This window comes from Drosophila novamexicana, unplaced genomic scaffold (assembly GCF_003285875.2).
Source record: "Drosophila novamexicana strain 15010-1031.04,08,12 unplaced genomic scaffold, DnovRS2.1 tig00000462-arrow-pilon, whole genome shotgun sequence".
Taxonomy (NCBI): domain Eukaryota; kingdom Metazoa; phylum Arthropoda; class Insecta; order Diptera; family Drosophilidae; genus Drosophila; species Drosophila novamexicana.
In genome coordinates, this window is record NW_020824806.1 from 4,418,893 (window position 1) to 4,437,421 (window position 18,529).

Genomic DNA, 18,529 nt, shown 5'->3' on the forward strand with positions numbered 1-18,529 from the left:
ACTTAACAGATCTAGCTTAAATAGCTTGTTATCTTAAATACACCGTTTTTTTTTTTTGCTTTGGCAACACGTGTTTTTGCGCTTTATTGGTGTTATAATTTATGTAATTTATGATCTGCTTTAAACATCTTATATTATGTGTAATTGGCTGTGCGGCTAACCACACAAGCCACATAATAAAAAAATAAAATTTAAGCTGAAAATAATGTGTGTATTTTGTGTGTTTCACGCGGCCACAACACTTAACAAAATACTCATTTATATGCATTAGTCTGCATTCAGTTTGCAGGTTCATATGTTAAATGGTTTCATTGTTTCGGCTATTTAAAATATATTCAAATGATTTTCTATGATTTCCTAATAGACTTGCACAGCTGACAACTGTTGTCCAATAACTTAGGCATGTAAGGGCTAAAACCCATGCTTGGAAAATAGGTGCATGCTTTTCGGCTAAGCCTAGAATTCATATGAGTGCTATGTTTGAAAGGTGTCAAAAATGTCTTTTTGCAGAAAGTTGAAGATATATATGTTTTTTACATTTTTGCCGCCTCCTGCAGTCTTCTTTAGGGGGTAAATTACTTACATGTCCGCACCGTTTGACGTGAAGACTCTAATGTTATGTTTTGTAATTTTGTGATACTTTGTTCTAAAACTGTTATGCTATGTTACATAAAATATGTTATTTGCTATGAATGCCTTCTTTTTTGCTGTTATACGTAACAGTTAAGCTCATTATGCTAAGCTATATGAGAATGTTGAAGTTTACAGTGTTCTTTTAATAGCATAGCCCAATGTTAGTATATCTGTAAACGACATATGAGTGCGCTTATGATAATGTTAGTTAACATGCAAATGTTATGTACAACAGCTAAGGTGTCTGCTGCTAATGTTCTTATTCATGTTATGTTTTCGCTCTGTTATGTTGCAGTCATGTTTAGAACATATTCAATTTAACATATCTGCAGCTTTAAACACTTTTTTTGATGTTGTAGATTAGACAATTACAGGCGCTGATTTCTTTTGATTTCTTTTGTATTTAAGTTTGTTTTTATTAAGTACGAAAAGCGCCAGGCAATTGGTTCCACAAGTGCGCACATAATCCTTGGCTTGACGAAACTGTTACGCAAAACTTTAGCAAAGTATGTGTGTGTGCGTGTGTGCGTGTGTGGCAGGGCGGCATTTGCAAGGCAAATATTTATAAACTAACACACATGCTGGCAGCTAGACAAAGGAATCTTCAGGAGCTGCCAACAGCGACACGCACTTGACTTTCGAAACTCACTTGAAGTCCTGTTGAGCGTTGAGAGTTAAGTTGAGTTGAGTTGAGTTTTTCGCTGCCTGTCTCTTTGTCTGTCTGTCTGTCTGTCTGTTTGTCTGTCTGTTTGTTTGTTTGTTTGTTAGCTTGTTTGTTTGCGCTGCTAAAGTTTTGCTGACTGCCAGCTGCCGCGCGGCACAATCTCATCTCTTGAGTCTCTGGCGCTGGATGTTGCACATTTGGTTGCCCCACAGCATTGACTATAAAGCTGTTTTCATTAGATTCAACTGACGCACTCAGCCTGCGCATAATGTTCAAATGGCTCGTCATATATAAATAGGGAAGCTGCCAGGCGGCTTTCGCTGGCCAGGGGCAAGCGTTCAAATGAGCAAAATGCATTTCAAGCGGAAGCCAGCGCCACAGGCCACAGTCTGACAGCGACAGCGGCAGCCCCTAACCCGCCATTGCACAAGCATCTCAACCCTCACCCATCCCCTCCCCTCCGCGACCCCTGCACAGCTTGTGTGTGTCAACACTTCTGGGTTTGGGGACAGGCGTCGCGCTAAGCCCCCGCATTGACCCCAAAAAAAAAGTAGAAGAAATGTCTAGCCATCCGGCGCGCGGCGCAACATGCGCTTATTCACTCATTCATTCACTTCATTTACCGAGTTACGCATACGCACACTCACACTCGCACTCACAAATGCGATTGTGAATGTGAATGCGAATACAAATACGAGCTGTGGGCTGGCCCCTGTTGATGACATCAATTTGCGTAAATTGTGCTAGGAAAACGTTGCCGGAAACTGACAGACTAATGGAGCGGAAGTTTTTCCAAAGCATTCAAATGACTGCCACACACACACACACACATACACACACACCTTAACCCTTGCCTGCAGCTGTGCAAAGCGTCAACTAGATATCCTGGCAGTCAGTCAGCCATCGCCATTGCAGTTGCCCACTTTCAAGCGCAATTCAAACAGCATTCGGATGAGCCTCCCCTCTCCCCCCACTCTCACTCTCTCTCTCTCTCTCTTTCGCTCTACCTCACTCTGTTATTGTTGACTGTTATTTAGCAGCGCTCTGCTAATGAAGCCTGCTGTTGCCAGCAATTAAACAGCAGCTTTACTTTAATGTAATTGTCTCGCTTTCGCTCTTTTAATCCACTTTCTCTCTCGCTCTCTCTGTCCCTCCCCCCCCCCCCCCCCCCCCGCCTCCCACTCTGCCGCTGTTCCGCTTAATTTGTTGTGCACGTTGCGAAATTAAACTTGTCTGTTGTGCATTGAAAATGTCACCAAACACAGTTGTCGCATCCCCCGCTCCCTGATCTGGCGAGTTGGCAGTCCCAATTGTTGGCAGCCCCGCATGCAAAAACGTAAATTTTATCAGCATCAGCATGAAAATGTCGCCGCATATTAACCTGTCATCCATCACTTTTGATACTTTAGCATTGTCGCGTTTCATTTCTACCTGGCCAGGGACTATGTGCGTCAGCGAGGGGGGCGGCGCGGGTGGGTCTCTGGTGTGGCACACTCTTAACCCGCTGCTGCTGCTGCTGCGGCTGCTGCTGCTGCTGCCTGCTGCCTGTTTCCATGTCACGCAGCAAAAAGGGTCAATTCCGTTGCACGACACACAAAAGGATAACGAGCGCAATATGAGTTGGCATTATAATACAACAACAACAGCAACTACAGTGGCTTCAACAACAGCAACAACAAGGTTGAATGACAGCGCATAACACAAAGAGAAAATAAAATGGCGTCGTCGCTGCTGTTGACGAAGTTGTTGTTGTTGTTGTTGCTGTTGTTGTTGCTTTTGCTGCCTCTGCATCTGACGATAGAAATGCCAATGATGCTGCTGCTGCTGACGCTGATCCCCAAGCAACAGTACAAAATGTAAACATATAAAAAAAGTACGTATATACATATGTATATATTACGAGCTTCAAGGTTTCAGTTTACAGTATAACAATTTTACAGTTTTATTCAATAAACAGTTGATACCTCATTTGATTACCGCTGCGAATGATAAAGTGTTGGCTGTTAGAGCGCATAACATAAGAGCAGCGTTTGCTGTAAGCGGCTAACAGAGCGTTTACATAAATGCGGCAGACAGTGTTGTGAAAGCATATTGAGTAACAAACTCACATATAAGCCATTTTAGACTTCTTAAAATATATTAACTAGCAAAAATGTATTTTTAAATTATGGCTGGAGTACTTAAGTCTGGCTTAAAAGTAAGCACGAGCTCGGCTAAGCTCCAAATCACAATGTTTGCCCTACGATTTACCTACTTGAGAGGATTTTCACTCTAATCTTATGCATATTTTATGTTTGTGTAAAAAATAGTCCACTAACTTGATAAATAATATGCACTTTACATTTATTTCACACACTTTTTTTTTTTGCTGCTGTGGAAGTAGCGCTGCGTTTACATCAAACTACATAACAAATTTGCAGCAACACAATCACAAATACCTTGGGCGGGGATGGGGGCGGGCTAATGTGGGGCATTGCCTCTAAAATGGCACACACACACACACACACGCTAGACACCTCCCACACACCGCCACACCCACTGGTTCCCCTTTGCAGCCCGCCAGCCAAGCTGTGGCTTAACCGTTGATGTGGTTCTAGATAACTTTGGCATAGCTAAAGGCCAAGTTTAGAGCCCGACTGTGTGAGTGTGTTTGTGTGTGTGTGAACTATGCTGATGGCGCATCAGTTTATCCGGAACATGAGTATGTGTCTGTGTGTGTGTGTGTGTGTGTTTTTATGACTAAAATTGTAAATTATGTCAACTGGCCACGACCCACAGAGCTCGTTATAGTTGGTGTGCGATATCCACACACACACACACCCTCAGGCACACACCGACACACACACACACCCACACAGAGGAACACACAACGCGACATAGGTCTAGTCTAACAGCTACACGAAGCTAATGAAAATTTATTGATAATAAATTTAATATGTTTTGCGGCTGCGTGTTTTATGTGCATGTGCATACACACACTCACACACACACACACACATACATATATAAATATATAGATGTATAAAGTATTCATAGACATATCCTTGGAGCTTTGCATTTACCATGCAATCGACACTCAACGCCCGCACATCGGAATCGCTTTGGGGCTTCAGCTGGAGTTGGGCGTATTATCGGGGTTGTTTTTTGGCTTTTGCGGGGCTCGCTGTGCCAACTAGTCATAATTAATTTATTGTAATTAAATGATAAAAGCTAAATTTGTGGAAAAACGCCGGAATGGCGCAGCTGTTGCAACTGATGCTGCTGTTGCAGTTTGTAATGCAATCCGCCTCGATTGCGTGTTCTTTTTGCTTTTTATTTACTTTTTTCTTTTCTTTTCTGTATACACAACACAGCAGCAATTGAAGCCATGCTACTGTCATAGTTGCTGCCACGCCCACTGCCGCCGCCCCTTATCTGCAGCCCCAGCCCTGTTCGTGCAGCGTCAGGCAGCATTTCTGTTGACATTTCATTGAGTCTCAAGCTCAAACTTCATTATGTCCTGCAGCGTCTGGCGCCAGTAAGGGTACCTCATGTCGTGTCATGATGCCCCTCCCCTCTAACCGATGTGCGTGTCTTCTTCTTGTGCTTTATCTCACAGTGTGTACGTGTGTGTGTGCGTGTGTGTGACTTTGTCTAAGTTTGTTTGCATAACCTATTTGTATAAATATTTTGCCTTTTGCTGCGCTCTGTTGCTCAACTTATTTGCACGTCTCCAACGCCAACGCCAGCGGCGAAGGCAAAGGCAGCCTCCCCACCATCCCCCTCCCTGCCCCTAAGCCTTCTTGATGGCCTCCTTGATGGCCTGCTTGTTGCTCTGCAACTCTCATTGTTGTTGTTGCTGCTGTTTCGCTCTGTTTCTCTGTTTTGTAGGTGATAACAATGTTTGTCTTTATTTCAGCAGCAAAAACTTTACTCTTAACATTTTCACTTAAACTTGCTCAACAAATTTGGTTTATTATTATATATTTTATAGTTTGGTACGTGTGTCTCCGTGTGTGTGTGTGTGTGTGTGTGTGTGTGTGTGTGTGTGTATAGGTGTGTGCTGTGGAATTTTTGCTGCTCTCGGGCAGATTTTGTGGGCAGCCGGCAACGTATCCAGTTAAATTCAACGTGTCGAAATTGTACTACACTTGCAGAAAATGCAAAATTAATTGTTGCTTAGCCGCATAATATAGTCGGCTGATCCCAAGCCGAAGCCTTTAAGCACTAGGGTAAACAAATCTTGTGTAGTTCACTTTGAAAACAAACAAAAGAGGAAAAACAAACGGATTTTGCATGCAATCACTTTTTTAGACTAATATTTAGCTTACTTTATGCCTTCACCGGTGCTCTACATATTTCATGGCAAAAGCATAGTACTCCATGCTAGAGTATTAGATATTTGGCATGTTAACATGCAAAATAAAAACTCGCAACTATTTGTCACATATTTTTTATGAGCTCCGCAAACTATGGCAAGTTGCAGTCCTGTCTTGATCGACCTTTAGTGTGTAATAAAAATACCACTGAAATACAGGGACTGTCATACATGGACATAAAATATCTAAGCTTTCCCAAAGCGATATCAGCAGCTAAACAAAAGGAGCCCAAGCGAATGTTAGCAGCAGTCAACTAAATTGACTCTCAATTGCTTGAATCAATATAATATCCAAACCAAACTGTGCACAATTAACCAAAATGTGCCTGCATACTTGGCAATTAATGTAAATAAATGTCAACAAAAAGGCGGCTCAAACTCTTTTATATCAATGCAGATTTTCGATGGATTCACTGTGCTGTAATCACAGGGAACAGCTCTATCTATCGAACTTTATTACCCGGTGTATTGTAATTTTAGGTTTAATTAATTATATAATAAAAATTGTCTTTTTTATATTTTACAGCCAAATTAGCCGCGCATTTGGATGATCCTTGGCTATACAATATCATAGATATACTGCCAGGCCCACATATCCTTGGTTATGCCGCCATACCATAGATGTAGTCCTGGTAAACATCCAAATTCCTATTATATTTATATTTATAATAATAATTTAATTTATATTATATAATAAAATAAAATCACTTTCGAAGGTAGTTCAATTTTATAATTTTGCATATTTGAAAATGAGTCCGAATTGGCTGCATGTTGCTGCAATGTGTATATTGTGAATGGTTTATTATTATGCGCCGCCCAAAAGTATGCAGTAGAGCAGCTACTCTAATAGGCTCAAGCGAATTATGTGCACATCGCAAAAGTATGCAATGCTTTCCTTTACTTCTATGTGCACAACCACACGCATGTTTTTGGAAAACTTTAAGTGGCCATATCTCGGCCAAATAAAGCCCGATTGTGGTCAGATTGGGAGGGGTTACTCGCGGAGGTCTATAGAATCGAATGCCATCAACGTTTTACGATTTTGAAAAAATGTCATTTTTCGAAAACAACGTGATGGTTGATCATGGCGAAATTATGTCGTTTTGAAACGTCATATCTCCCGCGGACGTGTGAAGATATTTTTTCGAAAACTTTAAATGGTCATATCTCGGCCAAATAAAGCCCGATAGAGGGCAGATTGGGAGGGGTTACTCGTGGAGGTCTATAGAATCGAATGCCATCCACCTTTTTCGGTTTCAGAAAAAAGTCATTTTTCGAAAAAAACGTGATGGTTACACTGTATTTTAGGTCATTTTGGGTAATCTCTTAGAATGTGGATTTTTGGGTAGCAATCGATGGTCGGGATCCGTACGAGTAGAAAGAGGTATATCATTCCTAAATCGGACTGTATTTAGCCGAGTTATTTCCATTTTAATATTCAATCAAATTTTGCTGCAATATGTTATTGTGAATAGGTATTATGTGAGCAGCTCGAAAGTATGCAATGCTTTACTTTACTTCTTTGTGCACAACCACACGGATTTTTTTGGAATACTTTAAGTGGCCATATCTCGGCCAAATAAAGCCCGATTGCGGTCAGATTGGGAGGGGTTACTCGCGGAGATCTATAGAATCGAATGCCATCAACGTTTTACGATTTTGAAAAAATGTCATTTTTCGAAAACAACGTGATGGTTGATCATGGCGAAATTATGTCGTTTTGAAACGTCATATCTCCCGCGGACGTGTGAAGATATTTTTTCGAAAACTTTAAATGGTCATATCTCGGCCAAATAAAGCCCGATAGAGGGCAGATTGGGAGGGGTTACTCGTGGAGGTCTATAGAATCGAATGCCATCCACCTTTTTCGGTTTCAGAAAAAAGTCATTTTTCGAAAAAAACGTGATGGTTACACTGTATTTTAGGTCATTTTGGGTAATCTCTTAGAATGTGGATTTTTGGGTAGCAATCGATGGTCGGGATCCGTACGAGTAGAAAGAGGTATATCATTCCTAAATCGGACTGTATTTAGCCGAGTTATTTCCATTTTAATATTCAATCAAATTTTGCTGCAATATGTTATTGTGAATAGGTATTATGTGAGCAGCTCGAAAGTATGCAATGCTTTACTTTACTTCTTTGTGCACAACCACACGGATTTTTTTGGAAAACTTTAAGTGGCCATATCTCGGCCAAATAAAGCCCGATTGCGGTCAGATTGGGAGGGGTTACTCGCGGAGATCTATAGAATCGAATGCCATCAACGTTTTACGATTTTGGAAAAATGTCATTTTTCGAAAACATGGATGGTTGATCATGGCGAAATTATGTCGTTTTGAAACGTCATATCTCCCGCGGACGTGTGAAGATATTTTTTCGAAAACTTTAAATGGTCATATCTCGGCCAAATAAAGCCCGATAGAGGGCAGATTGGGAGGGGTTACTCGTGGAGGTCTATAGAATCGAATGCCATCCACCTTTTTCGGTTTCAGAAAAAAGTCATTTTTCGAAAAAAACGTGATGGTTGATCATGGCGAAATTATGTCGTTTTGAAACGTCATATCTCCCGCGGACGTGTGAAGATATTTTTTCGAAAACTTTAAATGGCCATATCTCGGCCAAATAAAGCCCGATTGCGGTCAAATTGGGAGGAGTTACTAGCGGAGGTCTATAGAATCGAATGCCTTCCACCTTTTACGATTTCGGAAAAAAGTCATTTTTCGAAAAAAACGTGATGGTTACACTGTATTTTTGGTCATTTTGGGTGATCTCTTGGAATGCTGATTTTTGGGTGGCAATCGATGGTCGGGATCCGTACGAGTAGAAAGAGGCATATCATTCCTAAGTCGGACTGTATTTAGCCGAGTTATTTCCATTTTAATATTCATTCAAATTTTCTGCAATGTGTAAATTGTGAATGGTTTATTTTTATGTGCGGCCCAAAAGTATGCTGTAGAAAAGCTACTATAATAGGCTCAAGCGAATTATGTACACATCGCAAAAGTATGCAATGCTTGTGGAGGTCCAGTGCCATGACTGTGTCGCAAAAAACCCTTGGTATTAAAACAAAACGTTTTTTATTTTGAATATTTTATTAATTCACATTAACATAAACACTAGTTGTTTGTGTTCTTTATATATATATATATACATATATATATTTTGTTTAAGAGATAAACACACACAACACATATTAGACAACTTACTTTCTAACAGTTATGCTAAGGCCAAGGGCTACTTTTTCTTGGTTCTCGTACTGACGTGCATCGTCTTGCCCTGCCGATTACTCTTGGTCACTTTCGCCACTGGAGCTGTAGACGTGCCAGCGTATAAGCTGGCCATGGAAATCAGAAAGTCTCAAGTGTAGAAAAGCCCATAATTCCTGCATGCAGATCGATAAAGTCCTTTGGAAATCTGCAAAGATATGTCGACATTTATTTATTTTAATTGCCAAACACAAGATAATAAAGAAACAAAATGAATGAATCTGAGGAGCAGAGCAAACTTGTTTTGCTTTTAAATTGTTTTTACTACTTTAATTTACGGCCGTACTTTCAAGCTTTAAAATGTGTGATATTCTCTAGTTGGAAGCAGCTTAGAAACATTGTACCTTAATATTTCTGAAGCTGCAACTGTCTATGTAAAAATAAATCTGAATAAATGTTTTTTTTATTTTTTTAACGAAGCTAATTTAAAGGATAAATACGAATTGATGCGCTCAGGGTGAAACTGTAAGAATATATAGGGACATATTATATTATATATATTTATTTAAAATTTATTTATTACTATAAAGGTCAGTTTTTGCTCTGGAGGCAATACGTAAAAGTGACTTAAAAATGAACTGAATTATATTTGGCTGGGATATATGAAAATTCAGTTTCTATGAAGGCAGCTATTTAATTAAAGTTAAAGTTTGTTGTGGCAAAACAGATTCCAATTTTATTGTGGCATACTTTCAGGCAGCACCAATAAATAATCCACTCAAGTGTCAATCGCAGACAAATGCTGCTTGCTATAACACTGCAAGATGGCGGGCTTGTGCGAAGTGCTTATGCAAAGGCAATTTTAATGGCCAGCGATTTGTTGACACTTACTCGACGAATCGAATATAGCCCATTTAAGCCAACAAATTAACGTGTCCTGTTCTACTTAGCCGTTTGATCCCCCATGGCAAATGGCGACAATGCAATTTACGCGCCTGTAAGCAGCTCAAGACAAGAAGCAAATGGCAAACTCCAAATGGCAAGCATGCCACTTAATGAATTGTCAAACACTTTAAGCCAATAAACGCAGTAATGGCAACACACACACACACACACATATATACACAAGCAAGCAGACATTACACGCAGTTGAATGCGAGTAAAACAGGTGCTAGGGGCAGGCAGAGACAAGCTGCATTGACAGACGCTTAGCAATTGCAAGGCGTTTAGCTGTAAGAGTTGCTAAAGTTGTGCCATGCCAGACACCAACTTTTACCTATACACACACGCACACACGCGCACACACACAGTCACATAGTTGAGGACATTTGTCACAGTGCTTTGGCTTTCTTTTTTTTGCTGCTGCTGCAGCTATGACTGTCAGCGAAACTTTGCTTTGCCCTGCGCTTCTTTTGACATTCGACGGCAGCAGCAACAACAACTCAAGTGTTTATGTTGGCCGGAAGACATAAAAGCATTGCGTTGGCCCCGTCACTGCCAGAGCTCGATGCAGGCCAGCCAGTCGATAGTGGAGCTATGCCAGCGACACGCAACCACAACAAATCCAACGGAAATCCACTTTAAAGTTAGCTCGCACAGCACAGCGGATAGCAGAAGCAGTGCAATTTGCCCCGCACACACACCCCGACTGCCCCTCTGCATACATATCCGGCAACTCCTTTGGCAATGCTGCACTTGCACTTGCCACGCTGTCAAGTGTTGTTGAGCACGCGATGGACACACGCCGCCCAAGACAATCAGACTAAAGACCAACAAAAGACACAGCTCGAGCAAGAGAGCAAGCTACAAATACACATACACACACACATCTATATATATATATATGTATATATATATAGACTAAATCCTTGTCGTTTTTCATTGAGCAATAATAACAGAAGCGAAAAGAACTGAATCGAGCTGAATCGAACTGCATTGAGTTGGGGCGACAAAAGCGAAAGTGTCTGTTAAATGGGTTTATGTGACCCCAACTATGCGTGCTGTTGGTGCATTCTTATGGTTTACTTAGGGCTACAACAACTATTACTATTACTATAGAGCTGCAGCTGTCATATATGCTCAGAGCCAGGCGAGCTGCACAAACCATTGAACAATGAACGCACGAGCTGCCTTAAACAATAAGAGTCCGGGACTATAAAACACATGCATGTTCAAGTTTTGTGGCTTTGCGAACTGATTTAAAAGTAAGCTTCATACTAGGGCGACATGACTGTTAGCTCTCGATTATATAGTTGAAATAGTAATATTTAAAAGCATTTAATTATAAATAACAAGGCGCATGTCAACATAAATTGAAGCTCCTCTTGTGAATTAGGCGTAGGAAAGATTTTCAAACATATATTCCACTGTTGCCTAAGTGTGTCAATTAAATACTTAAAGACACATCAAATAAATAGTTAGTAAAGAAAATACAGAAATTACAAAAATTAAATAAAAACAATATTTACATTATATATAGATATTTCTAAGAATTTTCTAAGGAGGATGAGCTTGCGCTCGGGTTGAACCTTTCAGCAAATCTTTTTGTGATGCGGTTTTTTATTCCAATTCGAAGCCTACCACAGAACTGAGACCATCTGTTGGCCAATATAACTGAATTTCTTCTGGAACTAAACTCAAAACAGATTAAAGGCAGATAAACTGATTAATATATTTTCGTTCATAAGAAAACTGACTGGATTTTAATAAGCAAGCAATTTTCTGCTAGCATTTTATGGAGCTATGAGATAAATCAGCATGAGGAATATTAAATGCCAGCTTATAACAGAGAAGAAGGGCAAATGTTAACTTAAGAATCAAACCAATAGAATCCTTGCGACAGGATTGTTGACAAAAACATATTTGTGATGAGCGCAGGAATTATGAAGGTCTCATGAAATACCAAAATGTCATGTATGCATGCAAAAGGGAAAATCACTTAAGCTGCAAATATGCATATCAATGGCATATTACAACAGCAACAACAACAACAATAAAAGGAAGAAGAAGAAGAACAACAACAACTGCGAGCAACAATAACAAATACAACAAAGGACGAGGCAACTGACAAGCAAATAATTGGCATAAAATGACACCAGAAATTGATTAAAAGCGAGCAGAAAGAAAAAAAAAAGAAGTCAAACTCAAAGAAAATGTAAGGAAAAACGAGAGAGAAAAATAGCGAAAATCGAGACATGAAATATTAAATAACATTCATTCTGCTTTTTTTCTCCTTGTTGTTGTTGTTGTTAAAAGCAAACTGTTAACAAGCAACAGCCAAAAGAAATGCGATAAGAATGCAGAGAAGGGGGGCGGTTGGGGTTGGGGTCTGTGAATAGGTGGGCGGGCAGCGGGGGCAGGCCTGCAGAGGAAATGAAAAAGGAAAACGGCGCACGACAAAAGTTAAAAATCAATTCGTGGCCAGCTGAAAGCTGATTTATGGCTGCATTTATGAAATGGCCCACAAGCCGAATGCCTGACAAAAAGTAAACACCAGCACACACAGACACACACACACACACACACACCAGCACACACACTCACAGAGGCACACACACACACACAGATACTTGTAGGAAATAGAAAACTAAGTGATTGAGAGTTATAACGAGTCCAGCAAATTTACCAGAAAATTGACTTTTTCTGTGCGGCATTAAAGCGCCAGCAAATCGAACTGTGGCTGGGCGTCAGGCGTGGGCGTGGCTGGGCGTGGCGCGGGGGCAGCGCACATGCCACAAAACTTGTCAACGAAGCAATTCGAGTGCGCTTGTTGCAGCTGCCGCTGTGTGTGTGCGGGTGTGTGTGGCAAAGTCGAAATTGAACTGTTTGCAACAGAGGCAAGTACAAATTGCAACTTGTTTGCGCGCGGCTGCATTTTGTTTTATTTGCGACAGGTGAAATAACCGCAATTACGCTGATGTTGCCACAGCAGCCAAGCCATAAAGCAGCCCGGCCAAATGGCTAAAAAGAAGAGACCCAAATGAAATTGCAGCCAGCTGCGCGGTGCGATGCGACGCGGCTGCAAGCAACATATTTGCTGTGGCAAGAAAAGAAAAAAACGTGCGCTTAAGTGCCGCTTGGCGAAACATTTCGTTGCAGCAGCAGGGCGTGGCAGCGGGCGACAGGAAGCGCTGTGAAATGCGAAGCAGTTGCAAAAAAAAAAATGAAAAGAAAAACGAAATAAAAATAAAAATGAACAAGTCGAAAAAAGAAACTAACAAAATCGGAAACGGAAGCGCACAAAGCGCCAGGGTCCGAGGCCGAGAACGAGTCCAAGTCCAGCAGCAGCAGCAGCAGCAGTTGGAGCAGTTGGAGCAGTTGGAGCAGTTGGAGCAGCATCATCATTGTCGCTTCGCTGGCTGCCACAAAACGTTGCAAGTTTGCCGTGGCACTGTGCACAAACAAAACGTTCGCAAAGTTACAAGAGTTGCCGCAGTTGCCACAGTTTACAGCTCTTCTTGTTGTTGTCACAAAAAAATTGGTTGCTCATTTGCTGCCCCCGCACCCGCACCTGCCCCTGCGCCCGCCACAGTGCCGCACACAGCCTATGCCTGACTGGCTGCGGCTCCACTTGAATGCTTTGTTCAATTAATGAGACTCTTGACAGTTTTCCTACTGCTGCGATGTCCCTTTTTTCTTTTGCCGAGCTCCTTGTTGTACTTGGCCGCTGTTTTGTAATTTATAATGTCAACTTTTTGATTTTTCAGGTCAGAGCGCACTTAATTAATGGCAGAAAGACGTGGGACGCGATGCGCGGGTGCGGGGGCGGGGAAGTTGCAATTGAACACAAATACATGCATACAAATTCAATTACGCTGGCAAACAAAAATCAATAACTGAGTTTGGCCTCAACCAAAACTAGCTCCAGCTCCGATTGCCCAATCTCCCTCTCTTACTCTGCCCCTCACCTCCTCTGCACTCGACGCCCTGGCACGCCCCGCATCGTTTATTAATTGCCGCACGTACATTGCTCATACGTCACGTTGTGCGCAAAAGGAGCCAAAAGAAAACTGTCAGCTGTAATTAGCACAGCTGAGCAAAAGCCCAGCCAAGCGCTGAGTGTTAGCCATGTTGTTGTTGTTGTTTTTGTTGTTGTTGCTTTTGCTGCTGTTAACACAACTTGACGCGCTGAAATTTTTTGACTGAGTGATGCGCTGGCAGCTTAGAAAGCGGCAGCAGCAGCAGCATCCACAGAGGACACATACAAAAAATGGCGCTCTGGTTGGCAGCTGCCAAAAGATGAATGTCTTTGCCTGAGCATGTGAGTGGGCGTGGCAGCATAATTATGAATGCCATTTCAGCTAACGATAATGTGGCCAGAGCTGCCGCCGCTGCTGTGTGTCGCCTTTCGGCCTTAAAGCTTTAATTTGTTGAGACGAGTAGAAAAAAAAAACAGGCTAACTTCTCAGCCAGCAACTTCATGGCTGCAGGCGCTAGCAAAAAATAATAATTTACAGCGCAAGTTGCTTGCTTTTATTTTCTTTTTTTTTTATATATATATATTTTTTTAAATTTTGTATCTCCCCTTTTTTTGTGCCACTTTTTATTTAGCCGCTTTGCTGCTGCCAGTTTTTATGTTGTTATATAGTTGAGCATACCTTTTGCCCGCTGCTGCTGCTGCTTCTGCTGCTGCTGTTGCAATTTTTCTCGCCGATTTTCACACATATAACGCGCAGATAGACAAACAGACGGATAGACAGGCAGACAGACAGACAGGCAAGCAGACACATACTTGGACGTGGACATGGCCAGAAGCGCGGCTGAGACGTGGCTGAGGCTGAGGCTGAGGCTGGCGCTCATGTTGTTTGGCGCCATTATTAATAAAGTTCACGAATGCAATGAGCGCCAAGCTGAGCGCATTATGAGTGAGTTCGCCAGAACACACACCCGCACACACACACACACACACACACACACACACACACACACACACCAACACACTCAGACAAGCATCTATACTAGCCTGCGCTCTGCACTGTTAGTCAGCTGCCAGCCAAGGGTTAAAATGGACTTTTTAATGCTCTTCTAAAGAGCTGAGATCCAATAACTTATAATATTGATTGTCGCTTGGTCCTGCTCCTTATATGTAAATATTATAATCCCAGCTTAAGCAACAAAAACTGATTCAGTAATAAAAAACACTAAAAAGATGTTGTACTTAGTCCAGCAAATGAAATACATATCATTATAAGCATAATACAAATCATATTTATGACAAGCGGGCATTCCCCGGCTTTGCCCGCTCCCAGCTCTGCGCTTAAAACTGTAGATATACGTTTTTCACCCAGTTTCACCTAGATCTAGCCGAACTATTTCGATAACCATATATATTTTAAAGTTCAAATTCATCCATGCTTAAAGTCCTTTGCATGAAGAACCAAACTTTGGAATCCGAACGTCTTGCGTTCAGAATCTTCAAGCCAAAAAGTCAACTTCCATTAAGCCTTCGTCACGTGTGAAACGAAAAATAAAGTATTTCAGCTTTAACTGAATATTGTCTGCAATCTCGTGAGCATTAAATTTAATGTAATATGGTAAAAAAAAGAATTTTAGCTTATTCTAAACATAAATATATCTTGCAGTTTTAAGAGCATTTTAGTTTCGGTCTTAGATCAGACTCTTGTCGGACTATCTGCAAATTATGCCACGCCCGCTGAGCGCCTTCTTTCCGCTCTGGCCAACGCTGTGTTATCTGTGACTGTGGCAAATGCAACCGCACACACACGCACACACACACATACACACACATACATATGCGAACACTTGTAATTCCGCCTAGGTGCATGGCAGCCCAAAGTGTTTTTGTTGCATACCCATTGCAACAGTTGCAACTTGCAACGGCAACGCCATAAAGTACACAAACACACACACACACATGTGTGTGTGTGTGTTGTTGGCTGGTTGGTTGATGCGCCTCGAGTTCTGTCGAGTGCGGCTTTTGTGGGAAAAATTAAAAATTTCGAGTGGGCCGCAAGTGGTTTCAAGGATTTGCATTAAGCGCATGCAACCAACTTGCCACAACGCGCCCCTCTACCCCGCCCCTCGCTCGCTACGAGAGTGTAGAGCCTTCATTTCCAACTGAGCCTACAACTCATACCACGCCTCCGGCCCGCCCAGCCCCGCTGCGCCTCTAGGCCCCTGGCAAGCACATTAACGATATGTTGGGCTGTTAGCTGATGTTTCTGTTTGGGTTTGAGTTCGGGCTCGGCTTCTGGTTGTGCTTCATCTTCCGCCTTCTGGCGGCTTACGCTTTAATGGCTGCTCGTCAAAGCGAGCAAATTGCTACAGATACTCACTATATAAATATTGTGTAGTATATTGCATATTTATAGTAGTATTATGTGTGCTTTTCGCTTAAGTAGCTAAGTAATGTTATGAGGCAAGCCAGACTTCAATTTTTGAAAATCGCATAGAAAGGCCGACTCAGCGAGGAGTAACTGCAAAAGGACAAATGCGTGCGGGGTCGAAGCTGATAAAGGGAATAAGATTGAAAGGCAACTAAACAAAAATAGATACTGAGAGAAAACAAGGGAAATAGAGAAGTATATAGAAAACATAGTGGCATTACAAATTAATTTACCAAAATGAAACATTTTATGTTTATCTATTTTATTTTTCTATTATTATTATTTTCTTTAGTGGCAGTTCTTAAAACTGTTGTGAATAATAAATATATTTAAAATGCACTCAATATAGCCCATTAGGTAACATGAATTTGGCAAAACGTGTACCTAATGCCACCGAGCTGCCCTCCACTTATACGTGAGTGCACCGGCAGTAAGACATGCACTCGCATTCAAACGGACGAAGAGGCAGACATTCAGACAGTTAGACATAGGTACTCATTTGAGTGTATTCGTATGAATATCAACTGCTCTCGGCTGCATTCCCAACAATTACACACAGCTCAGACTCACAAAAACCTTTGCACGGCCCACTAAGCACACTTGTCAGTTTGTCTTGTAGCTGTCGCTATAGCCGGCTCGCTCGCACGCGTGCTTCCTGCCGCTGCCCCTCTCTCTCTCTTTCCCTCTCTATCTGCTGATGTGTATTTTTGTGTAACTGTTTTGGCTTCAGCTTGTTGTTGTTGTTGCTGCTGTTCTTATTTTGATTCTGTGTCTGTTCTTCTTCTTGTTTCTGTTGTTTTGTATTTGCCAAGCGCTTCAGTCGACTTCAGAGACACACACACACACACACACACACTCACACATATGTTTGTGCATAAATGCTATTTTTATTTATTTTTGTCTTTGTTGCCTGCATGTACTTTGATTCAAGCCCGTTGCCCCTTTGGCCCTCTCGTCCCACGGCCTCTTGCGCAAAAATTTCATAATAAAGTTGTTGAACTATTTTTCATAGCATAGTTTTTGGGGTGCTCGCCGGCGCACTTAAGCGTATTAAGAGTGTGCCTGCACGCCAAATGCAAATGCCAGATAATAATCGGCATCAGCTTTAAGTCGAGAATGGCAAAGCAAAATGCAAAAGTGAAAATGAGTGCTTCGCTCTCGGGCTACGTGTAATTAAGTTGGCATCAAGGACGTGCATGCACTGCTTGTGTGCATGTGTGTATGTGTATGTGTGTACTTGTGTGTGTGTGTGTGTGTGCTTGTGTGGCACGCTTCAGGGCACTTTAAATTGCGCTCGCCCAGAGAGAAACAAATGGCCCAGCACCGCAACATGTCCAGCTCAAGCAGAGCAAGGGGACATAGTGAGGGGGTATGTGTGTGAGTCTGTGTGTTTCAGGGGACATGCACGTACTTCCTAATCCTTTTCTTCTTCTTTTTTTTTTTTGGTGGGAGCGACGAGTCGACGATTCGCGTCGCCTGCTGCACATGCGGGCCAAACAACGGCCAAACAAACAAATCGACTGGCGAAAACGAGTGGAAAAGGCCAGAGTTTTAGCCAAGGGTCGAGTCGAGGCCAGTCGAGGCGAGTCGCGTCGAGTGGGGCTCGCAACGTGCGACGAAATCAAAAAGTTTGAAACAATTTCGTCGTAAATCTTCGAAAATAGTTTTACACAAGCGCAGGCAGGCAGAAACAGGCCGAAAGCAGCAACAGCAGCAAAACAACAATGGCAACACTGGCGCGTACCGCTGGAAAGCGGGGCAGCGGGGCAAACAGCAAGCGAATAGCGAATTCTGTGTGCGTGGCAATGGAGCTGATAAAAAAACTACCTAAAACTAGTACTAGAATTATTGAAAGGGTAAACAGTCACACTTTAATCGAGCGCAAAAGCATTCGCACTGATGCTAACAGCGACACGCAGGCACACTCAATATAATAAATGAAACGGTCACACTGCGATGCATTTATTATTGTTGAATATAAGCTCTTTAAATGGGACTATGCGCATTCTACCATAGCTGAAATGGTCACACTGCAAAAGCATTCGCATTGTTGCCAGCAACGGCTCTCAGCCACACTTAATACAATAAACGAAACGGTCACACTGCGCTGAATTCATTGCTATACAACCACACTTTAAATAGGCCCATAAGCAATAGCATGCGGTCACACCCTACACACGGTATCCACACTTAAAACGTCAAATCACACTGCGCAGCAATTATGATAAGCAACAGCAGCTCTTTAAGCAAGCCTAAACACTTTTTATCATAGGGAAAACGGTCACACTGCGCCACATTGTTCGCCACGCAGCCACACTTTAAT

General features: G+C 42.0%; 1 long non-coding RNA gene across 1 annotated transcript in view; it reads left to right on the forward strand.

Annotated features, from left to right (window-relative positions):
• LOC115760911 overlaps positions 1 to 6,282 on the forward strand; it is a 34,945-nt gene extending 28,663 nt beyond the window's left edge. The window contains exon 3 of the long non-coding RNA XR_004017695.1: positions 6,181 to 6,282. This is a non-coding gene — a long non-coding RNA (uncharacterized LOC115760911). The remainder of the gene's footprint in view (positions 1 to 6,180) is intronic.
• The last annotated feature ends 12,247 nt before the right edge of the window (positions 6,283 to 18,529 follow it).